The sequence below is a fragment of the Sebastes umbrosus genome, chromosome 16 (assembly GCF_015220745.1).
Source record: "Sebastes umbrosus isolate fSebUmb1 chromosome 16, fSebUmb1.pri, whole genome shotgun sequence".
NCBI classification, from domain to species: Eukaryota; Metazoa; Chordata; class Actinopteri; order Perciformes; family Sebastidae; genus Sebastes; species Sebastes umbrosus.
The window spans coordinates 6,764,612-6,791,073 of record NC_051284.1 but is presented as its reverse complement, the minus strand read 5'-3'; the positions used below and the strand labels follow the sequence as shown (position 1 = coordinate 6,791,073).

General features: G+C 40.2%; 1 protein-coding gene and 1 long non-coding RNA gene across 4 annotated transcripts in view; both read right to left on the bottom strand.

The window, feature by feature from the left end:
• The window catches only part of alk (ALK receptor tyrosine kinase), a 474,023-nt gene that overhangs the window by 389,751 nt on the left and 57,810 nt on the right, over positions 1 to 26,462 (bottom strand). The window lies entirely within an intron of this gene.
• Positions 9,114 to 24,621, bottom strand: LOC119474682. Its single transcript, XR_005203614.1, has 3 exons — positions 24,407 to 24,621; positions 12,282 to 12,292; positions 9,114 to 9,125 (listed from the first exon to the last, which is right to left on the bottom strand). It is a non-coding gene; the product is annotated as an uncharacterized LOC119474682 (long non-coding RNA).

Sequence of the window (26,462 nt, the reverse complement as noted above, 5' to 3'; positions counted from 1 at the left end):
TTTTATCAGTCTTTTCTTTTTTTTGCATTAAATTGAAGAACGCTTGCGGCAATTGGCTGCGTGCAAAACCATACAAACATTAATATTTTCTAGATCTGGGTACAAAAAGGGATGTATGCAGGCATCGTTTGACTGGAGAAGTTTCAATACTACCTGTGTTAAACTTTTTTTTCTCACCTTCTCAACATTCTTGAAGTTCTCTACTTTGTTTCTAAACTCCATCTGGTACATGATGAGCCCTGTCAGTGATAACTTCAGAGCTAAGGATGCTATCAAGAGACTGGAGTATTAACAATGAAAGAGAGCAAAAAGAAGGAGAACAGTGAAGGATGCTGAACTCATTCTACTCCTCAAAATCTCACCTCAAATGAGCTCACTGGGGAAAAGCTGGAAAAAAAAAAGATCCTACAACAACCTGCTGGGACATGTTTCTCACACCCTTCACTTCACGGGCGCAACCTTCTGGATGGTGAACACACATGGCACTCAACCGCCAAAAGACGAAGTCAAAGGGAGGAGTGGGAGAGGGGTAAAGGGAATCCAATGAGGACAGGAAATGCTGCGAGCAATCAATCTGTCATCGGAGATGTTAGAGATAGCAAGGGGGATGATTGCATGGGGCAGTGAGGAAGAGAGGAGGCAAACTAATCGGCCTCTGTCTATTCATTCCTGACACATTGCTTAACCAGAGTTGACAAGCTTGGAAAAGGAGAAGGAGAGTTTGATGGGGGAAGATAGCTGAGAACGCCTCAAAAAAACATGACCGGTTTGCATAATGGGACAGACAGAGCCCTATTTTTTATGGAATAAACAATGCATAAGTTAGAGAGAACGTGCTTGGCTGCGTCTGTATTTGTGTATTCCAAGCTCAGGTGTTTGTTGTAGTTCTGTTTCTGCCCCGAGGCCCTTATCCACACTGCAAAACCAGGAGCTCATAAATGAGAAGCTCTAACACGACTGGCATCTAATGAAAAGGGGGCGCCTCAACAAACAAGAGCGCCATTTCCAACACTCAGGAAATAGTTGCATTTAGGAGTGCTGGCTGAGTTAACATCCAATTGCAGCCTAATCCGTCTGCCTTAGAGTTGTGCTCATTTAAAATCTACTGACTACACGAAGATACGTAAGACTATGTTATTTTTTCCCAGTAAAGGACAAAACTCATAGCAAAAGAGCGAGGCTGCTACCACCTCAAAGGACCACGACGCATGCAGATGGTCATTAGGCCGAATGGCAGGACGTGTCTGCCAGGCGGCAGATAGATGTGTCGACAGGGAAGGCTTCGAGGAAATGGCAAGTCTGCGACAAGAAGCGCGGCGCCTGAAATGGAGATCAGTGAAGCCGCTTTGAATTCTGAAACAATCTGGATGCGCTCCGTGGGTTTCCAGCATCCATTACATCAGTTGGGAAAGTTTGTGCCTATGATTGATTGGCAAGTGTTTCAGATAAGGGCTGTACTTGGCGAGGAGTGTTGGCTGGCAGTGATGAGGCAATCAGGGCTCTCGCCTTGAAGCAGACAGAAAATGCTTTGGCATAATTTAGCTGCTGGACTGACTGAGGATGAAAAGAGCTTCAGAGGCCGAAAGGTTTGCTCTCTTTATTGACACAAGCAGTAGTCAGCACAAATGATCACGGAGAGCTTTCACAATCACTTACATTGACTTTATTGAGGAACATACTTATTTAGTTCAATTCCAAAAAAAACAATAGAAGAAGCTTTTAGATCATCTGGTTTTACCCCAGATACACTGCTGTCCTCACTCAAAAGCTTGATAGTCCTCCAATTGTGGATTAACATCATCAAAAGACAGATTTGAAGGGCTGCATGTATTACCATGCATGTGGTGATTTTATTGTTTGAATGGTTTCTCTAAGGAGAATTTGGTTAGTTTGTAGTTTTAGGGATTATTCCTGTCTGGTAATAATTATATGGAAATTAATCATATTAATGACATGGGAAAAGATAAGATAATGAGATTTTATTTGATTGATTATCATGGATGTATAATAAGAACTGCTGCTCAGCCTTGTGTCCAATTTTTTTCCAGTGGCCACTAGTGGTATTGCAGAAAAAAATCCCCCTTCAGCCCAAAAAGCATTTCCCCATAGACCACCAATGTAAAAGAGACATCTGTAAAACTGTTGACAGGAAACCTCGAACTGCAAACAAGGTCAATTATGACTCTTTTTATTATGAAATTTTGATCCATGGAGGTTTCATATTTGTAAAACGTTTCTCGAGCCGAGAACAGCATTTTAAAAATCTGTGACATCACCACAATGTAAAGTCTATGGGCCGAGCAGGATCTCATGGGTGGGGCCAGTGGGAGAAAAACTACTGCACATATTCAGCAGGCCGCATACCCTGAAAGTAAATCCGGATGCTAGAAAAAGTTTTTGCCGTATGCGCCAGGCGACCAATTCTCACTGGAATGAATATACGCCATCTTGGGTTTATTTTGAAAAGAGTGTATGCATGAATATATGCATGAGGTTTCTTCCATTTTTTTAGGTTTTTCGGGAGTTATTTTCCTTATCCGATGAGAGGGTCGTACTGTAAAGAACAGAAGGTGGCGTATCCTGAACAGATTGTAAAGCCCCCTGAGGCAAATTTGTGATTTGTGATTTTTGGCTATACAAATAAAATTGACTTGACATGTAACAAGTGGAAATTGGCACATGTTGCTGGACATTCGTTGGAAAACAAATGCAAAAGGAGGAATAATTTTTTCGTAAGATATCATACACACCATTGTATGAGAATACGTTGTCCATGGTGAACACTGGTCATGTCTAGAAGGTAATACCCAAGTGGCAAAAAAGTGTGAAAACTCTCGCAACACCCGCTGCCCGGCGACCTATCCTAACCTTAACCATTCAACATCAATGCCTAACCTTAAGACAAGACCGTGAACATTCACTGCATTGCAGAGCTACTTCCTGGTTCAACCTTGACCTACCGTAGTTACCATAACTGAGGACTCATGGATTTTTGCAACACAATGGATAATTGTGGTGGACAGCTGAGGTCTGTTCACTTTCCTCAAAAAAAAAGCGCACTTACTCTTGACAGTTCTGAGCCAGCTGTTCTGAAATCTTGTGAGATAAAAGCAAATATGTGATTGCACCATGGAAAAATGATGAAAATAATGTATTCCTGCCACAATCACAGTATGTGAGGGAGACATAAATATTTGATTGGATTTTTCTTCTTTAACCTTGACTGAAGCCTTTTTAAACTTTAATCAAGGTGTTTTTCGTTTCTCTCAAACTTATAACTGCCAAAAACTCACCCTTAAAATTAATCAATGCAATTTAATTGCGCAAAGCTAACCATTAATGGCTTTCGGAAATTAATCTATAATTTGTGCCATTGTCAATTCCAATTCGATTTGTGGGAGGAACATAAACAACGCTGAACTGCATTTGATTTTGGGCTCATTTAATGAAACTTAATGGGCTGTGTTCAGTCTTCAGAAAGCAATATCTGCAGCATGTTGAAAAGATAGTAATTGGGCTCTGCCTTCTGACACTCGCTGTTTGTGTATGTGCGACTGAGTGAAAGAGAGAGAGAGACTATTTGTGCAAAACTTGGGGAGGTTGTGATGTTTATTTCAGAATCATACACAGTGAGAAATACAGAGATCGTTGCGGGAAATTAAGGTTCCGTGTGTTGTTCAAATACAGAGGAGGACTTAAAAATAGATTTCGCTACAGATATTTATTCATCAAAGGGAAGACAAAACAACCCGGGTGATCTGAGGTGTTACTACTCAATTCTAGAAGTGTTTGAACTTAAATGCTCATTTCTTTTTCGTTTGGAATCGTGCATTGCATTTAGGTCACAGATGTCTTTATAGCCGAAAACCAGTCCAGTTAATCTGCATGGGCACAGGGGAGAGAAATCCACAAAAAGGAAGGGTTACGGCTGTGCACAGGATTTGATTTGGGCTCCCTCTCTTGCCGACTGTAGCCCAGATGCCACGCTGCTTTTTATAACTCCGACTTATGTTGAGCCAATGTTCAAATAGCCTTTTTGTCAGCGATTCCCGGTGTTTGAGCATTCAAACCTGAGCGGTCACAACACGAGCGTGACTGCGCGGCTGATCTGCAAAGACATCACTTCGTGTCAGTGACAGCAACATGTCAGCTTCCACTTTCCCTGTGCACCTTTCAAAGTGAGGTACAACGGCGGGGGGATGGCAGATTCCTTGCGCTTCGTGTCCTATTCTGCCATCATCAGTGTTTCCAGGAAGCAGAGCTCGGGCTGAGACGAGTAAACACGTCCCAACCTAACCCATGACATTTAAAAGTCAAAATTATATGAACAAAAACCAGATAGATGAGAGCATGTCAGGTTTATTTAAATAAACCGTTGAAAAAAAAAAAAAAAAAGAGGGAGATGCTGTGAAGCAAACCGGGTTTGGTATTCATAAAGGAATGGCTTTGGCAGACAAGGCTACCTGCCTGGGTCCTCATCATTAAAAAATATACAGTAGATGCCTTTGCAGCTTCGTTCTGCAAACTCTGCTGCACCTTGCACAGAATGACAGAACAAGAAGAGGGGGAAAAGTGAGAGTGAAGAACCAGCGGAGGCAAGCTGGATTTTAATTGGCTGTTTGTTTTTCATCAGTCCCAGAAGAGATAATATTTATGAGTTTGATCTTTATCCGTTACTGCAAAGCAACAAGACCGCCTGGTAGAATGTGACGTGCGATGAATCGTCTTCTTTTTTATCTCGCAGTGGCTTGACATTTTGCACGCTCCGCCGAATTCATCCCGGAGCTCCGCTCGCTGCCGAGGGTTGGCCCGCAATCCTGCGAGAGGTGTCGAGTGGAAGCCTCACCTGTTGAGGCGACAGTTACGCCGACGCAGAGCCGAACAGTGCCTATTAGAGAAACGTCTGTTGTCAATAAATGTGAGAAAACATTTAATAATCCGTCGCGGAGGAGCGCGGTGTCACGACTCGCTGCTATTTGCTTAGTTTTGATCTCGCAAACTGAAGAATGCTGAGGCGCTCCGGCCCAGTCGTTTGGAATCTTTACAACAGAGGAACGACTATCATGCCTAAACTACCATCATTTGCATTCATTTAACTGTATAATGAGCCGAAGGGCCAGGTGGAGACAGAAAAGAGAATGTTTAACCAAACCAAATGCTGGGAATCAGATTAAGTTATCCGAGGAAAAAAGGCTTGCATAATAGAAAAACCCAGACAGATAAGCTGTGCTATGGAATTATTGATGAGGTTTTGCGGAGTTGATGCAAATGTTTGGCTAACCTGACCTTGGGTTAATCAGAATTTGAGAGATGCCGCTGAGAGTCCCCGTCCCTACCTCTCAATGTAGAGCTGATGATTCACACTCTAGCATATCTGAAATACATCCAGTGCAGCCATATTACCGATGCTATTTAAATACCAATAAAAGCCTGAATCATGCTTCTTCTGTCTTAGGCGATGGAGAAATGCCATCCGCGTATTCAGGAAACATAATATCTTTTGGTTTGACATGATTAAAAACATAAAGCCTGGGTTTTAGCGAGAGGCATTCGCTTGATCACATTTTCTCATCCGTGCAAAATTACACTTGCTTGTTGAGGAGCTTCAACTAAAGGTCTGTCTCGAGCCTCCTTATCAGCGGGGACCTTTGGGCCCTTTTACCTCGAAGTAATACTTCACACTTTTCGCTGGTATGAAACAAAGAACATCCCAGAGCGGAGCACGAAACTGGCAAATATACTCCCACGCATCCGCCCACTCGCACACACAAGTGCACCTCAGGACGCCTACAAACGCTGTGACGCACACGTCTTCAGGTTGACTCACGCAGACTTTTCTGATTCATCTCAATAACTCTTGGACTCCTGTGCAGTCCAAACAAAAAAGTGCTGCAGGGGTTCAGTGCACAAGTCAGAAACCAAAAAAGTGTGAGCATCCTGTCAGCTGGGAGACTGCGGGCATAAGGAGGTGTATTGCCAATAAAACAAAGAATCGAGTAGAAGAAGACAGGGTAGCGTATACACCCACCTCCTGGACACACACACATGCACCCAGAAGTACCGAGATAATCTAGAAAGGTAGGCTTTGATGAGGTAACAGCTGTTCCTCGCGCTGTCCAACAGAAGGGCCTTGATGGCAGCCTTGAGGAAGCGCGGATACTAGAGTTTAATCTTGCATGCTCCCACTCGGCCACAGCATAAAAAACGTTTCCACGGGGCAACTTTACCTGCAACCCCTCCGGAGCCGCACATTTCCATCGTCACTACCTCTGTACGAACTGGGCATCACTTCAGGCAGGACTCTCACTTCAGCTCCAAGTTTATACGTCTGTTTGTCTCACAAAAAGTTTGATTCCTGTTACCCGAGGTGGTGCAAGAGTGAATATGATGTAAAAAAATAAAAATTAGGCCACCCACTGCGAGAGACCAGACAGAGTGGGCTGCTACCCTGCATGTGTGTAGCGCTCAAAGCGTTTTATGCGATTCAGCTGAAAGAAACAATAACTATCAGAGAATAGTGAAAATGGAAATCGGTCGGCCTGAACTGAAAAGAAGCTCCTTTGATCATGGGCTCGGGACTTGAAGCCGCTCTATAAGATATCCAAAGCGTTAATATAGCAGCAGACAACTATTTGCAATGTAAAGATGTAGAGGAGTAATGTCTACCTGAGCAGAGAATGAAGTCGCTCTCCCTCTGTGTGTGTTGTTGACCAGCCTTTTTGCATGAAAAGGTGTATAAATGCCACAGTAATTCACAAAGCGTTAAGCATGAAATGAGTGCGTCTTTCTTGATTTCCGCGTGTCATTTGTACGCCACGAATCATGCACTGACTACAATGTAAATGCACCAACGTATAAATGCGACCGGTGTTTTGTTTTTTGAATTACATTAGAGACGTTTGACACATGACGATTGTCATGTTTTTGTTGACGTTTGTGACGTGATTTCCGTAGTGGTTTCCGTACGTGTTTTACTTAGTTTACTTACTTATTTTAAGCCCAACCATAACATTTTCCCTTACTTTAAGTTTTCTTGTCTGAACCTAAGTTAGTGGTTTTCTTGCCAAAACCTAACTGCAGACATTGGACGGCGTACAAATGACACGCGAAAAGCGGTGTACAAATGACACGGCAAAACGCTAAAATGTGTACTCATGACACGCAGAATGTCCGTTTAATGTCATAGTATTTATACAACTTCCTGTGAGACTGGGTTGTAGTGTATTATAATTGCCATTGCTGTAATACATTATATTCTTGTTATAATGCATTATAAAGTGATTAAGTGTTTACTTTAAGTAAAATGAAAAATATGATTAAATCTATTCAAAATATTTTTTTACTTTACTTTAAGCAAACAATGACCACTTAGAGTAACTTATAATCACATTATAATGTATTACTAAAATATTATAATGTATTACAATAATGGGAATTATAATACAGTATCATCCTTGCAAAAAAAATGTCAGTGAGTGACCAGCAAAGTATTATGATTCTTGACTTTATAAGTCCTTATTAAATGCTTTGTAGTGTGTTATGATTATTGTCATAAAACATTATGAATATATATGAGTGCTTATAACTATAGCTATAACATGCTTTAAGCAGATTATTATGCACTATAAGTATGTTTATAATGTATTATAGACATGGGCGCCAAAGAAAGTGTTACCAAACGTCTTACTGTGCTCCACCAAAATGTTTATGTTCCCTGGCTTTTGTCTCATGAAAGATACTCCTCTATAAAAAAATATTATAATAAAATCCAATTACATAATGAGCCGGAATTGTTAGAAACTCTGAATCGGGTCGAGCCATCTAAAAATAGCTGGGGAAATATATCCAGAAAAGTCTTCACTCGTACACAATTAATGAGTGTTCTGAAAATCAGTCTTAATGAACATGAAACGTCAAACACTGTGCCAGCAAATGTGAGGGTGAAGACAGATGGGTTGAAAGTAGAATTAGACATGTCTGGGCAATTTTGTCTGTTAAAACGTCAATGAAGTCCCATCATGCAGCCTTCAGCGCAGCCTTGAATACACCGAGACATGGTCGGTCATACTGCTGAGTGCAGCCAGAGATCAACACTGAGCTTGTCGCACTCCCGGAGAGCTCTGGGGCAACCTGCGCCCTGTCCTGCCTCCCGTCAGGTGTGATCACACACTGGTATCTTCTACCACAGTCTGCTGGGAGCATGAGAGCAGGGCAAGCAGGGGTGATTGTGGCAAAAAAAAAAAAAAGAGACTCACAGTGAGGCCTCTCTGTGCACTGTCTCTCTAAGCCGCTTTGGTCTGCGGCTTTGCACTTTTTCAAAGTGCTGGCTTGCGCCATGGATGCTAAGCTTGCCACTCGGGGGCCTTCAGGGATATATACATGGTCACAGAGAGCGGGAGAGAGACAGACAGACAGACAGACAGAGAGAAAGATAGGTATGAAGTGAATGAAAGAAATAAGATCACAAGTACAGTACCTCTATTAGCCGAGGGGCATCGGTGTGTCTATGAAACACTGAGCTCCACATACATACACAATATAGACACACACATTCTCCTCATCTCCCAGAATCCCCTCTGGCGAAATCTCCCTAGTGTTCATAATTTGATTTCAGATCCGCGGTTCAGCATTCAGGAAAACGAGCGGCAGCTTCTTGCTCGTTCCCGTGTTCTTGTCTGTCCACATCGCTCGCATTTTACCCAACTTCGCTCCCCATATCCTCGCTCTCTCCTGATGCTGATGAGATTGAAGAAAGAAAAAAAAACAAGCCTATTCTTATTTTGTCGGGGAGCCGCTCAGTTCTTCCTCTTTATCTTTCTGTTTGCAGCGTACAAGGCCGCGCTCTCACCCTCTTTTCTCAAAGGATTAGACATGCTGCGTGTTGAGGGCCTTTGCATACAAAACGGCGGGGGATAAGAAGAAAGAGACCTTAGTGTGGACTCCGGGGCAGTGATTGGATGGCGAATTTAACAGAAAGTCAGAGACAACAAATAGGAGAGGTTGTTTTCTAACTGCTGCTCACTGACTACATTTACATGCACAATAATATGCCACTTTTATTCCAATTATGACAATATTTTGAATTTGAAACAGGTCATGTAAACAGCATACTCCATTTGCATATTCTGAATTACGCCTTATCCCGAACGGGGTTTTTTCTGATTAAAGGTCATATTGACAACATTTTTATGTCGATGAATCATTTTAAAAGAATAATACATCCACAGAGTTTTTAGAAAGGTGCCGAATAAAAGTACGGCTTTTCCTAAAATAAATTACAATGATTGTGAATTAATCATTTTAGAAATTTTGGCAGGTCCCAAATGAATATTTTGCTGACATGTTTGGAAGATATCAGGCGTTCAGTTCCCACTTGTGAACCAATAGTATAACAGCGTTGGTATCTCTAAAAAACTGATAAATGGCTGAGATTGACACTGGTGTCTCCATCAGGCTGCGTGCGTCTCAGTTGGGGTTTTTACGGCAGTTTGCGACAAACGGCCTATTGCTTGTTTAAGTCCAGCTCTGTGCGTTGTAGACAAACCAACTAGCCGACAGTTTGCAGAGATGTATGCCCAAAAGAAAAGTCCACATTTCTTCGCCCGGAAGGAGAAACACACCTACTTTTAAACATTATGAAAGACTTGGAATGTCAACAGGATTTTGGATATGCGCAAAAATCACAAAGGCGACCTTGTAAAGAAGGTGGTCGAGGGGATGAAAGAGGAAGGCTGTGTTCACACGGTCAAACAAGTCCGCCACCGCTTATGTTGATCAGAGTATGAACCGCTGCATGTAAACGGGAATATTAGTGGAATATGAAAATTCAATGCCATTAGCCATGTTAACAGCTTAGTAGGAGAATTGTCTTTTTCGGAATAAGGGCAAAACTCTGAATATTTTGTGGATCTAAACACAGTCACTGTCTGCATATAGCTGAAGGAGACTATTCAGACCTGTAGGTGTCATTATAGACTGACAATCACCAGTTTGGATTTTTGCAATTTCAACCTTTCATCATAATAGTACATGTAAATTCCTCAGCCATTCACTCATTAAAAAAATTATAATAAATCATGATCAAAGCGCTTGAAGCTGCAGTAGTGCTGAAATAATATTAGAAAATGTGCCAGTACATTTTTTTTTAAATAATTAAATTCTTTAACTGTTTATCCAAATGAAATCCTGTTATCTGTTTATTGATTTCAATAAATTGTATTCATGCTATCCATCATTTAAGGATATTTTAAAGTATCAGTCAGTATTGATTTACTATTTCTCATAGATTAAGAACTAAATACTTGAATGCATATCTGCCGGGCCTGATGCGTGAATTATGTAATTTTCCGTGTCATAAACACTAAGTTACAACATTTATCAAGTACAAATCCAGTTCAACTGTAATTCTCAAACAGCTGAGTGAGACCTCGACATAAACGTTAATCTTGTCCGGTGCTAGCTACTGTACCAAGCCTCCACAACAGTGCTGAATCATCTAAAAAAAAAAAAGCCTCCAGCTCTCCTGAGCTGGAGCAGATCAATCCCGGGGAAAAAAAGGCCGAGGCCTGACAATATCAGAGGAAAGATATTGAGATCCTCTGCACGCTGCTTCATTTCCCCCTCCATCTTCACAATGTTCCCAGCACAGGATGCCAGAAAATGTGAAAAACGGGTGCTTCAGTTATTCCATGTTGCCAGCGGGTAGTTGCCCCGATGGCCTTAACATCCTCGGTAATAAAAGTATTTGAGAAAACAATTTTAAAAAGTGATTCTCCGCAACACTGGGAACACCTTGGCTTTTGCGTGCAGGCACTTTAACCCTTTTGGACCTCGACTACAAACAACCGGAGGGACCGAAGACCCACGCGAGGCTGCTGTTGATATTCTTTTTATCACCTTTTAGCGTTCTGTAACCTCGTATGCTGACACGGGATCACTCTTTCTGTGGATGTCGAGCCGGATGTCCGCAGGGCTTCGTACCGTCTCCCTTACTGCAAAGTTGTTGTTCTACGAATGCACAGCACAAGGACAAACGTATTATTAAGATCACAGACGACACGGTGATGCTCGGCCTCCTGTGGGGTGTAGACTTTGTTGATTTGTGTGGGGATCGTTGTCTCCAGCTTAATACCTTAAAAGCCAATGATGAAGCGAAAGACTTTAGGAGGACTTGACCTCCCTGTGCTGTCACTGCAGTCAATGGCAATCAGTCAGTAACAATACCCTGAGGCTATTATTGACAACGAATTCACCCTTGAAGCTAACAATGAGGCTTAGAGAAAAACCGACTGAATGGTATATTGAAGTATACAGTTGTGAAACAGAATGGAAAGGATATATATATAATCATTAAATGTAGTGTGCATTTAATGGCTTAAGTCTAAAATTGTCTACTATAGGGGATTTTCAGTCTCTTACAAGCAGTGATTATTCTAGAAGGCGTTGGCACGGGTCTAGCTGGTTTTGCTTAGCGCTCATTTCTCATTCAAATATTTGAAGTCCCTCAGTGGAGACCCCCCGCTGCTTCCACATTGGATTTCATAGCTACGGGTAACATCCATTCCAGTAACGAAAACATGATTATTTTCCCACATATTTCAAAGTCTAACTGTGTGCATATGGGGACTGTATAATTGAGGGATTTGGTGCTGTGAGCTTAATGAGTTAATGGTTGGAATGTCAGGTACAGGTCATGTGAGTTTGAGTGAGTAAGAGGGGCTAAGTACATGCAAAGTGACATAGCTGATGGCGCCATCACAAATTTACAAATAGATGTTCAAATAGATTAAGTTACATATTTTCTGACTGCAAATTTGATTTAGAAAATTAGAAGTACAATAGCCGCAACTCCTGCACAAGCTAAAAAGTGCACTACCTACCTTTTTATTGTTAAAACCAGACCCTCAAAAAACGTCCGTACAGGTTGTCTCTGTGAGGAGCATAGCTTTCTGCTTATTGTTAGGCGGCGACCTCTAATGGCTATAGTAATTATGTAATTATGACGGTAGCAAAGGAGGAAGTCAGGTGACGTAGCATAAAGAGCAACAAAGTCAACGTAGGAGGTCGGGGTGGATGGATGGTCAAACAAACACAAGATTTTCACCCAGCAGACCACTGTCGACTTATTTTGACTTACATCCATAGTTAACTTACGCAACGACGTACATAACATACTTAACTTACATACGTAACCTAAGTTATGTAACAAACATACTTATTTTAACCCAAACTATGATCTTTTCCTAAACTTAGGAACACGTAATTTCGTTTCAATTCACAACTTTAACTATGTCTTTAAAACTGTGATTGTTTCACAATGCAACACCAATTACTCTCCAATTGAGCAGGAGCTCAAACAGAGCGTTTCAGACAGAGGGTGAAAAGCAGTGCTGCAGCACAGCCGGTATGAGAAAAAAGGAAGTGTTTTTGAACATTAAAGCATTAAAACATGTTCTACTAGAAACCCAAAATACAAGTATGCACCTGAAAATGAGCATACTAGGTCCTCTTTAACACCTTAACACAATACATAGCCAATATGGACATCAAGTCTGCACCTGGCTTCAATGGCTTTTGTAAGGCTCAGACTGCTATTTGGAATGCAGCACGGTAGAACATCATTAGTATTAGTATGGAACCACACTTCAGGCATGTTGCTGGCGTGTTGGATACTATAATTTGAAGCTTTGGTGCATTTCAACATTCTAGAACATGAGTCTTATATAAAAATGTAGCAAAAAATACTTTTTTATCCATTCATACAGGAAGGTCATCCTCAATACATCAGCTACGGTATTCTTCATAGAGCATACCAACACATTGTCATCCCAACTCGTCACATACTGACACTTTTTCAGACCTCTCGGCGTCACTTTTTTCAATCGCGGTAAACACGTGCTTAATTTTGTGAAAACACTTCCTTAGATTCAGGTTCACTATAGTTAGGTTTAGGAAAAAAACAACATGGTTGGGCTTAAAACTGCTACGTTTGTACAGTGAAAATGAAACTGAACGTTGTGAACACGGAACACAAACAGCTGTCTCCTGGATGGAAGCCCTATGCTTGTTGGACCCATCCACCTCCCATCCCATCCGCCTTATGTGTCTCTTTTCACTCTTAAAGCTACGTCACCACACTCCCGCCGCACCTTAACTGAATATTGAAGTGGATGGGTTTACATTGTAGTTAATGGAAAGCCCAGCGTGTCTCATAGTGTCAGTATCCAATGCTGATGTCGATGTCAAAGTATCGGGGACGCCCTGGGAATGACAACAGGCTTACACCATAGAACTGTTGGTGTGTGTCCTGGACTAAGGCTCAAGGTCGGGACATGCTTCTCTGAGCTGCACGTAAGCGAATGTGCACGAGTGTCGGAGGTGTTTGCCTGGCTGTTCCTTTTATATATGTATTTTTCACAGTCACATGTATCCTCGGAGAACCATAACTCCAGACTTATTGGAATGTCTCCACATTCAGCGCTACCACTACAAACTCACTGAGATGTGCACCTGCAGATCTCTTTTTTTTTCTCTCTCTCTCTTCACCAGGTGCGACTGAACACCTGTAACGGCAGCATCTACAGGTTCTCATCTGAAGCCAATTGAATTATCGTGAATAAGTAAGCAGCAATTATTGAAGAAATGTTTTGGCATGGTACCTAACAGTAGCAGCTGGAGTGAAATCCGGAGATGTCTCCCACGCTGGAGGAGTCTTTGGTTCAATTGCAGCTCGTAGATCGGCATACAGTGATACATGCGATAATCATCAAACCTGTTCTCCCAATTAATATGAGATGGAACTGGGTTAAAAGACACTGGGCTGCCATAACGAGATAGACAGCGTTCATAACAGTAAACTGCTTTGTAACACATGCATGATTTTGCACAATTCTGACGCTCTAATTTCATCATGCTCCACTTTTATTTATTCAGTAGTTCAAAGTACATTCTGCATATATTGGGATATTTAATGGCTTTCAAAATGCCAAAGTGAATTAGCTTCTTTGTCTAAATGTACAGACCCATTTTTCGCATATCCTTCTGTTTTTTTTTTCCACACAATTTCCAATTATCTCTGCTTAATGCGTCATAACAGCTTTCTATTGATTGGTACTCCAACGCTCATGCTTAAATCACTCCATTCAGCTCTGGTCTCAGCTCTTAAATAATGGCATCCCTTTATTTAATTCCTCTCTTCAGTAATAAAAAGTGGGGAAAAAAGCTTTCATTTCTTCTATTTTTATCCTCATTGGTGGACTGTTTGTATCACTTAATGCAATGCCAAAGACTTCCTCTGTGCTGCACCTCGTGTACCACTGTGTTTTTTTCTGTGTGTAAAGATTCTTGGCCCAGTATCTTGTGTGTCAAAGGCTTTAAAGCAGCTAAAGAGATTATAGAGCACGCCGCCTTGAGCCTCTAGTCTAAATCTCAGTCTGTATCCACCAAAAGCATTCAGACAAAGACACTGCTGTTCTAATGATATCACAGCTCTAAGGGATATGATACTGTAGATCTGTATCAACAGACAAAACAAACTCAGCAATGTGCTTTCCATGTTTTGTATTTGCACAATACCCTTAATGAATGCTTATGTCAGCATAAAAGGGGACATATTATGCTCATTTTCAGGTTCATATTTGTATGTTGGGTTTCTACTGGAACATGTTTACATTATTTAATGTTCAAAAACCACATTATTTTTCTCATACTGTCTGTCTGAATATACCTGTATTCACCTTCTGTCTGAAACGCTCCGTTTAAGCGCCTCTATCTTTAAGACCCTCTTCTGAAAAAGCCCAGTCTGCTCTGATTGGCTCATGAGAAAAATATGGCGCACCTTTACAAAGGTAGTTCTCAAGCTGTGGGCGGTATATTCTAATGAGCCTGCAAGTGACATAGGAATAATAATAAGTAAAGTGTTTTACATGGTTGAACCACGATTAAAACATTTCAGGACTCTAGCTAAATAAACAATAATAGAAACAATAATAAATAGCAGAAAATTAGTAAAAGTTTTTTTTGAAAAGATGAGTTTTCATAAGTGATTTAAAAGATGTCAGTGATTTGGTCACACTTTATAATAGCTGTCATTTATAAATGGTAAATTGATAGTTAAATAAACTTAGTTAAAAGTTATTTTATTGTTAACAATTAAGTTATAACTAATATTGTTTACTAATTATTAGCAATGCTATAATTTCTGTTATTTTATCATTCATTCATTGATTATCTGTAACCACTTATCCCATTTCGGGGGGCGCGGCTGACATTGGGCGAAGGTGGGGAATCATTAACAAATACTTTATATAGTATATAAAATACAACAAAAAATGCAACAATAAACTGTTTAAAATTACAAATTATAGCATTACTAATAATTTTAATTATAATTTAATGGTTGGTTAACAGTAAAATAACTATTCACTAAATTTCAATTAACTATCAATTTACCATTTATAAATGATGATTATTATTACGTGTTACCAAAGCCGGGTTGTCTTATTTCACAGTTTGTGGGTTGGTAGGCAACTCCAGATACCCAAATGTATGCGCACAAGCACTGAAAAGAAAGGTGAGTTTTTCATGTTTGACCCCTTTAAACAACAAAAATGGTTTCGGTAGTAGAAAAGGCCTTACAAATATTCAACATGTAAATGAAATCTAGGCCATAAATGTGGCAATAAAGATTATATAGACAGAAACACTGAGGTCATCATGTCCTCTTTGCCACAATCCAATCAGCAGTATCAGTGATATCACATATGACACGAGGAGGAATGTTTGAATGATGGAGAGTTATGGTGACATCCATCACCGGATTGGATGAATGATTGAACAAGCTGACATTAAACTGGTCCGAAGTCCTCGTGGCAATGAAATCAGACCACAGGTCCACGATGACACATGTGCCGTACAGCAGATTCATCCCTGCTGCGTACATGCAGAACTGCGTGACTCACACGTGCTTCTTCAAAATGATGACCATCAATCATCACAAAAAAAGATGAATCAGTTACTGTACCAACAATAAAATTTATGGGCATCTCGGAAGCTATCGTTAATTTATCGAGCATAAAAGCCTTTTTTCGCAGCGTCCCTGAAATGTCCGACCGCTGCGGGGGATTTCCACCTTGACCTTTTAATTTCCCATCCCGGCCTCCGAGCCGCTGCCGGTGAACAGTAAAGTGCTCTGGCAGGTCTGTGAGCTAGTTTGAGTATAGCAAAAACACGACTCCCCGTCGAAGCCGCATTCATATACCAACCACGCATTTTTTGGAGGTTGTGAAAACTATAGCGAGAGCATTTTATTAGCCATTCCTGTGGGCACAATTTACAAGCCATCCAGGCAGTCTCAAACCAAGACATATAATGAGCTCATACAGAACAAATGGAAGGAGGTAATGGCTGCGCGGGCTAGACAGCATACATTTAAACATCATCCACTTTAATGGGAGATGAATTGTTATTTTTATGGAATCTAGAAAGTAATGTTGTTTGTAATTGAACTGCACAGTGTAAACAAAAGGGCTGCGTCGCCGGTTAGGGTCAAACCCGCAGACATTTGCTGTTAAATTTCATACATATGCAAAATCAAGGAAGCTTGCGGCAAAAAAAAAGAAGCCTAATTGCGTGATCAAATCTGTGGCTCAGCATTACGAGAGCAGCTGTCTCTTACCCTCGGAGCTACAGCAGTCATTTGCAGCCACACTTTTACCTTTTCTCTGCCTTTAAAAACCCATTGATCCTGTGACCATCACTCCTAATGCAATTGGAAGAAGTGGTTTCCCCACCCAGCCGGACCATAACACTACTATAATCACATCTAGTTCTTCAGGTGTCTTGATCGTGTCTGTGAAAAGGTCTCTAGAGACAGAAGAGCGGATAATGGCGTTTGCTGTCACATTAGCTGCAGCCATATATTCAAACACTGGCACAACCCCGGCGTTCCATAAAACATGGCATTTATGAAGGTAATGTGATGTCACTTTGTTTCTCAGTTGCAAAAAAACGGGAGTTTTTTATGGTTTGTAGGGGCATCACGGATTGTTAGCTTTTCAGGTTTGCTGTTAATTCCCAAGCGGCAGACATGGGAAATTAACAAATCTGATAGAAATCGCCTCCTGGGTTTTTATAGGAAATGGAAGCGTAATGGAATTAGATTCAGTGGTTACTGTTGCATGTGCTTGGTTTTAATGACATGCACTTGATTGTAATATATTCCCTGAAAAATGTAATTCATTATTTGTTGCACCTTGAACCAATGCTGTCGTAAATCAAGAACTTCTTTCCCCTGTGTCTTCAGAACACAGAGGACAACGAGGATAAAAGAGGTCAAATTGCGGCTCATCTGGGGCTGAATGGTAATAAGAAATTAAATGTCCAACGCAGAGTCAAAGAATGTCCATCCAAAGGGTTTCTTTAACAATTCCAAATTGCAATCAGAGAGTCGTCGAAATCAACTTCCAGCATCAAACGGTTGGCGCTTGGTGTCGTCTGAAGCATAGCTGGCGCCCACAACAAAGTGGCTTTTTATGTTGAAAGAACACAAATGCGTCGTCGCTCTATGATTGTTTCCCTCACACAGACAGTATTTTTTTTTGTATTCTCACCTCTCAGCTCCTCCGAATGCAAATCACTCAGGACTTTTGAGGCTGCTTTGTTTACTGCGAATAAATAAAGAACAACATCTGCAAAAGCAGGATCATTATAATCTTTATCAGTACACAAGGTCCCTTTCAGATCTTATGATCTTTTAAAGAACATCAGCTGCTTTTCTTGTCAGCAATGCTAATCAAAATTGTTTGCATTTGTTTATACTGCCAATCACCTGTCAAGATCATCTGTATTATCATTTATTTGTGTATCTGCCTGCTTGACTTTTGTCATTGCATCTAAACTCCGTAAAAAAAGTACCAAAATACTGTTGACTTGTGTCTTTTTAATCTTTCTCTGTTTATATCTTGACAAATATATTGAAGATAGCATTAACTCGTCTTTGTATGTGACAAATCAAAAACAAAGCAGCGACTCTTTAATGGAATTAAAACAGTGAGACTAGCTCAATGTGCTAACGCCATTGGACGTTGATTGGCAGATAGCACCTTACCCCGCTCTCACACTGAAACGGATGAAAGCGCGAGTTGTTTGGATGACATTCAGCTTGTTGAGCCGAACACCTCAACAGAATTAGATCTGACAGTTGCATTTCTGGACGACTGGAGAAACGGGCTAATTTAATCCCATCCTGTTGTTGACAACATCCATCCCACACTAAGTGACTGATCCTGAGAAAATTTAGAGAGGTAATTAATTTCTCTCGAAGATTGCAGCTAAATTAGAATTCCTTGACAACACATACTCAGCACTGAACCGGACCTTATGGCTATTTCCTTGAAGAATGAAATGGGGTTTGTGCCTTTTTACTGCGACAAAGCGCAGTTATGAGATTACGTGTGGATGAGAAAAGGCTGTAATTTAGGCCACGGTGGCTGAGTGTGAAACCAAGTCAGACTCTAAATGACTTCCAGAGGCTTTTTGTGCTCATGGGAATGTGGCCACACTGATTGGAAACAAAGTAGGAGCTTCCATTGTCTGTTGACTGCTGGACAGGAAATTAGGCTGGGCGTCAAAATCTGCATGTTAGGGTGTTAATTGTCTCTCCCAACACTCAAACACACAAGCTGATTTTCAGAGGATTAGTAGCCTTGTTAGAGATCATATATCCAACCTCTTGTTAAATGAGGATTGGCCACTGTGGCAGGGTTCCCAGTCTGCTCTGAACAGGACAGGACATAGTTGCCTACTAGGCACCAAGCCAGCAGCAGAGTAATATTGTTTAGTGTGGGGACATAGGGAGGGCATGTCTTACCTGTAACATTCTATTTAATCAAATCAACACCCTGGATTCCATCAGCCAAACTGGCGTTTATTAGTACTGTTGCACTTGTTCTCACACTTTATGGAGCGGATAAGCCAAAAAGAGGTTACTAGTTGCCAAGACATTTCCCAAAGGTGTACGTGCTGCTCTCTTATTGTGCAATCTGTTCAAACTGAACGTTAGACCTGAAATGTTTGTCGCCTTTCATTTTTACTGTGAAGTCATAGGCAAGTCTTGCGGTTACTTTTCAGCAGCGTAGTCTGATTTTTACAACATAAAACATTTCTTTGTGTATCAAGACTTTTACGCACCGGGGGCGTGACGAATAAACGACACAGAAATGACAAATGATCGCCTGCGAATATTATATGACAAGGGCTTTTATTGTGGAAATTTGCCGTCTTGGTTCGGACTATGGAGCCTCTGTGTTGTTGTTTCATAAATAAAGGCGCAACTCAATCTGTTCCGCATAACTTGATTTGTTGAACTTTACTTGCGGTACGAAAGCTCAGAAAAATGTACCTCATCCCGAAAAAAATGTTGCATTTACGCCACGTAATATACACGTTCTGTGTGAAAGTACTCATTACAAAAACAGTTCGAAAAAATGTGTTGATGCAAATTAATTGCACAGAGAAAACGCCCGTGGTGTGTAAAGGCCTCCTCATGGACCAGTGTTTGACTGTGAGTCTGTCTCAACTCTCACAACTTAGTCTGCAAGCTCATGGAAGTTTACTCTATCTGAACTAGTAAATCCTTGGCCTATGGCCTCTTTTTTTATTTTCCCCCAAACTTTAAATCTGTGAAGTAGTTTTTGAGATATCCTGCCAGTTACATACACACAAAGAAACTTTATTACCTCGTTGGCAGAGGTAATAAAGTGTCCCTTAAATCTGAGGAGGCTTTCACATCAGGGACCCGGGCCCATAACTGAGTACCTTTGACCCCAAAGTCCAGTTTGTTTGATTAGTGTGATCATAACTTCTACGAAAATACCCTACTATTGGAGGCTTCCCAACAAAGAGAACTGTTGCCTGTAAACAACCTCGTTTTGTGCTGTAAATCAATCATTCTATGATTTCCTATGTGTTGACACTATTCAATGCGGTAATAAATCAAGTGAGAAGTAGGGTCATTTTCTCATAGACACAATCAGACTTCATTTTGCAACCAGTGGGCAATCTCTAGGTCTGAAAAGTGAAGCCAATGTATAAGTGCCTTAAACTTGAATTATTTCTAATAGCCTGTGAGGGACTTCTCTAGTTGCAAAAATAAGTCTGATTGTTTAAAAGCCTATGAGAAAATGAGCCTATTTCTCACTTGATTTATTTCCTCAGTAAAGATTGTAAACATTAGTTTATGGTCTCAATCACTAGTTTCAATACAGCAGTCTTCTTCAATACAGCATGATGATCATTTAGTAAATGATGGTCCCATTTAGATTCAAATAGACCATAAAGCAGGGGATGTTTTAAAGCGTGGCTACCTTGTGATTGACAGGTCGCTACCACGGTGTTGTCCGGTCTGGATGTTGTCCGTGTTTTTGTCTTACAACTTCAACCCTTTCACAGTGTGTTTTCAATTCATGAAAGTTAATTATAACCTTTTTGGTCACCGAGAAATGCCTTACTCAGCGTTTGGTTGTACTTAGCTCTACCCTCTCCTGTTAATTCTTGTTGCAAAAACCAAGATGGCGACAGCCAAAAACCAAGAGGGCGACGGACAATAACCAAGATGTCGACGGCCAAAAACCAACATGGCGACAGCCAAAAACCAAGAGGGCGACGGACAATAACCAACATGGCGACAGCCAAAAACCAAGATGTCGACAGACAAAAACCAAGATGACTACGGCCAATAACCAAGATGGCGACGGCCAAAACACCAAACTCAAGGCTTCAAAACAGCTGTCCACAAACCAATGGGTGACGTCACGGTGACTACCTCCACTTCATATATACAGTCTGTGTTTACAACCAGAGGAGTCGCCCCCTGCTGGCTACTAGAAAGAAGTTTAAGCCACCTCTGTATTGGCTTCACTTTTCAGAACCAGAGGTTGACACCTGGGTTTATGGTTAAATTGAGACACCCTTCCTAACTTCACTGATTGGCCGTTTCAATTTGGAGCATTCTGTTATGTAACAACGATGGGGAATAAATACAGGCTTGTAAAATCATGGACAACAATAGCCCAGGTTTTCATGAGTGCAGGTGCCTGTAATGTTTTTGCATCATTTGTAAGCATTTGTGTGTGTGTGTGTGTGTGTGTGTGTGTGTGTGTGTGTGTGTGTTTGTGTGTGTGTCCAAGCATTACAGAGGCAAGAGAAACGTTCCCCTCTCCAGAGAGCCTCGGACTGACATCAAAGCCATGCAAATAGAAGCGGTGTGGTGTGTTTGGTATTGATTTGGCCCCTCGCTGAGAAAAAAAGATTTGTATGTCTCAAGTGCATGTGTGTGTTTGTGTGTTGGTGCAGTGTTTATAAGCAGTGTCCCCACTTCCCTCTTTTTTTGCATGGCGTTAAGGCTAGTGTGCGCGTGTGTGCGTGTGTGTGTGTGTGTGTGTGTGTGTGTGTGTGTGTGTGAATGCATGTGCCGCTCAACAGCGGAGCCCAAGCTAACTTAATGATGTTTAAAGGTCATGCAAGCTTTAGCAAGCACGGCGCAGAGACTCCGGAGATTGCACAAAGCCCGGCGCGGACACGCAGCATGCTGTTCAGCATGTTGTCCCTCTTCATGTTTGAGTCTTTTCAGGCAACGGGAGCAACAACAAAATAATTGTAATCTCTGTAAGGATTTTTGGATGCTGCAGAAAAAAAAAGAAAAGAAAACAAGCTCTCTCATTGGCTGTGTTTCCATTCATCGGCCACATAAATGTTACAAATGAATAAAATGGAAATTAGGTGCCTCTTCGCCCTAATGTAAAAACAAAACAACCCCAAACAATGTGTCTGATAATAAACAAAGGTATCATGTTAATGTAGTCTGAGTAAATGCTCAGCTTCAAAGCTCTCTCTCTCTCCCTCAAACAGATTCAGTCGCTGCATATTTGTTTAGCGCTCCCAGTGATGCGGTAATATTTATATACAAATCAGTTGTACATTTTTTATATTGATTGCCGTGGGTGAAAACATTTTCTTCTTACCAAAGATTGAAAAAACGTGGATGAGAGAGAGCGAGGTGGTAACTTTGTTAGCGTCAACAGAGTTGTTCAGCGTTGGGGAGAGGAAACAATGAGCAGGCGTGATGATTTTATTTTTTGACAGCCTGTAACTGTGTAGGCGGGAGAGGCTGAGGTGAGCGGCCTGATGTGTGTGCATGCTGAGAATGTGCTGAGATGAAGGAGAGCTCAGGAGACCTCAGCATGGTTCAGGGAGTCTAATCTATTTTAGACATTACTTGCGTCTGCGTTGATCGATAAAGGGGAGAAAAAAAGACATCTGCAGTCTCCGAAGTTTATTCTTCTTCTGCGTTTGAGATGCTGAATATATATATATCTTGCCCGTAACAGTCAGTCTAAAGATCATTTACCTTTGAAATATTGGTAACACTTTATAAGAAATATCATTTATAAATGATAAATTGATCGTTAATTAAACTTAATAGTTAATAGTTATTTTACTGTTAAACAATGGAATAATTAATAGCTATAATTTGTTATTTTAACAGTTTATTGTTGCACACACAACATTGTATATACTATACATATACGGTATATACATACCTATATACATATACATATGTACATATACATTGATACATATACACATCTACATAAACATACATATGTACATATACAGTACACATATTGTATACATAGATATATATTTACACAAATACATATACAGTATATACATACAGATACATATATATACACATATATATTCATAAACATATATATATATGTATACATATATATATACATATACACACATATACATACAAATATATATATATATATATATAGTATATACAAGTATTTGTAAATGATTAAGTATGTTGATGATTCCAAAATTATTTGTAAAACTTTAAGAAATCATTTTTTAAACATTACATACATAGATATTTGTAACACTTCATTAATAGTTAATGATTAATTTTTAAAAGGTCTATAAACAGTATTTGGATGGCTATTATAAAGTTGCAACTGATGATTATAATACCTTGTTAAATTGTTAATAAATATTTTGTAAAGCATCTATAAACATAATTTAGATAAATAGATAGTTAATAATTTGTCAATGGTTAATAATTGGTTTCTGGTCCATCTATCTATCATAAACTGATAAAAAACTTTAATAATGTCATCAGAATGTAATTGACAATGTCAATTTGACATTTATAAATGATGTTTTTTTATAAAGTGTTACCGAAATATTGAACTGAGCCAGTACATCGCATTTTGTAACATAAACATTTTTTTTTTTCTACGGTCAATACCTCCCTGCAAGACACTCCACTAGTAACGAGCTCTCTCAATAGCTCAGGATGACTTTTGGTATTTTGATCAATTTGACCTTTCAGAGAATTCAAACACCATTTCAACACAGATTAGTAGCAAGGCGGGGTTATTAAATGTGTTATCAGCGCTCACACAGGTTGAGCACATCCTGTGCATATCCAGCGAGGTAGGAAATAATTATTCTTGATAGGATTTATCTTCAATTCCCTCATTTCCTGCTCTGTCTGACTGGAGGGGAGTGAAAGGAACCTGGTGTGACGTCTGATCCTGTGCAACACGGGGAAATTGAGATGACAAAAAGTGGCAGCGGTGCTCTCGAACATACACGCAGACATGCTTGTTCTGTAAAAAAAATACTATCGAACAGGCTGCCGTTTACTCCACAGTGTTGTAGGGGGCACATTAAGAGGACGTATGGCCGCTATGAAGCCACAATGTTAAAAGGATGTGACATGGCCTTTGAAACAGATCAGTGCAGGATCCCTGAAGCCAGTGAAATGCAGACGCAATGACTCATGGTTCCTCACAGCACCGCAGGGGATAGCTGGTGGAGAGCTAAGTGTCCTTAAAAGAACATGTCCAGTTTTTGGGGTTGCCTCTTGGTCAAATCACCTGTTAAAGGATCAGTTCACAGGAAGAAAATAAAGTGCAGATTAGGATGTTAATAATTAGCTGTTTATTTATTTATTTAATTAATTAATTAATTCAAATTAATTCAAAAGCTGAGCAAAACTCAGAGGAGCAGCTTGTCACTTAAAGGAGAATAGCTGGCCCACCTTAAGAGAGTCTGAGCAAGTGTTGTTGCTAACGCCAGGGCTAACCGCCTTCACTTTAGTCTGCAGGCGGCTGGCAAGACACGGGAGCAGTAGCATTTATTCACCGACGAATAAACTGTACACACACTGCTACTGCTACGTTACGTTACCGACAACCCAACACTCACCGCCGCCACACACAAGGCCTGTCGGACACTCGCTAACGTAACGCTGGGTTGACAAGAGTACACCACCGCCACACACACACGCTCTGTTTCTCGACCAGCTAAAGACGAGAGACAGATTTGTTTACACATTCACAGATCTATGTACGCATTTACTGATTTGTCTACACATTTAAAGATATGTCTATGCATTCGCAGATCTATGTACGAATTTACAGATTTGTCTTTATATTCACAGATTTCTGTACACATTTACAGATGTGTCTACACATACACAGATCTATGTATGTATCGACAGATTTGTCTTTGTATTTACAAATTTCAATACACTTGCAAATCTGAATAGAGATTAATAGATTTTTTTATCTTATTGCGCACACAGATACATAACTTTCCATACACATTTGCAAATAGTTCTGCTACAATAATGTAAGCATTCCTTTTAAAAGTGTTTTTTTTTGTCTATGTCCACGCATTCACAAATCTATGTACGCATTTACAGATTTGTCTACACATTTACAGATTTGTCTATGTAATTATAAATCTCAATACACTTGCAAATCTGAATACAGATTTGGAGATTTGTTTTTACACATTTACAAATCTGATTGCGCACACAGATACATAACTTTCCATACACATTTGCAAATAGTTCTGCTACAATAATGTAAGCATTCCTTTTAAAAGTGTTTTTTTGTCTATGTCCACGCATTCACAAATCTATGTACGCATTTACAGATTTGTCTACACATTTACAGATTTGTCTATGTAATTATAAATCTCAATACACTTGCAAATCTGAATACAGATTTGGAGATTTGTTTTTACACATTTACAAATCTGATTGCGCACACAGATACATAACTTTCCATACACATTTGCAAATAGTTCTGCTACAATAATGGCCCCGTAAGTATTCCTGTTACTTTAAATAATCCCCACACCTCACTGTCAACAGTTTTCATTGGAACTAATTCTTCAATAAAAAGTAGTTCCAATAAAAAATCTTCAAAGCAACGTGTTCTTATCATCAGTAAGTGAATACAAAAATCCTGTTTTATTATTTAGGTGAACTTCCCCTTGAAATTATGAAAATATAGACACCAAAATCACGTATCTAATGTAATAATTAGACTTCTAATCATATTTGAAATAACTGCAGGTAATTAGGTTATATATTCACTGTGCAGTGACTTTAGCATCTCTTTAGCTTCTGTTCCTCAGCCTTTGACATTCTATGAAACACAGGGAAACAGTCCAATCATATTTCATGTGAATTTTACCTCCCACACAAAAACTGCCAGACTTGGCCATATATCATTTACGATGACTTGCCATTTAGCATTAGAGCCGCTACAAATTTCATTTTCTCAGTTCCTAGATTATGCTTACAATCACTCAACATAGTGTATAGTGCAGTCTTTGCAAGGTGCCCCAGAGCAATAGTCTATACTGGGGACAGAATTTGGGGTGTAGTATGAATTATTATTACTTAGCGAGTACCCATGCATTTCGCTTTTGGCAATATCATCAAGTCCCTGGCAGTCCATTCATTTCCTTTACAGATGAGCGGTGAGGTAACCTTACCTGACGTGTTAACAGTCAACAAGCTTAATGAATGATCAAAGTTCAAAGCTGCGCTAATCAATGTTTTTATATCAACAATAAATCAACTGACTATGTGTAATGTGAGAGGTGTTGGCTTGTAGTGACAAACCCACTTAGAGTTATCACTCCACTCTGCAGTTTCCCCTCAGCTCTGTGGAGCATTTCTGCATCCTTCAGTTCATTCTCTATTGTTTTGCAACTCTACTGATTTGGTTCTGTCTCACCGCTCCTATCAGTCTTGTTTCCCGCAGCAGCATGGAGGTATTTCCAGCAAAGAAGCTCTGATAAACCCACTGTACACTGCATGCCCAGCACCAAAAGGCAAACAGACAAAGTTAGCAACTAGCTGGTGAACATAGTGGAGCATTCAGCAGCTAAAGAGACAGATATTTCTCTGTTGGGAAGCTGAATCAATAAATCATTTTTATGAGCCTATCACATCCGTCGTGTCCAAAGTCTTTATTTGCCAAGTAACTCCAGCCATCAGATAGATGTATTGGATTAAAAAAAAATAAACTGTTCTGTCTGAAATTAAGAATTAAAGGGGCGATATCATGCTCATTTCCAAGTTGTGTTTT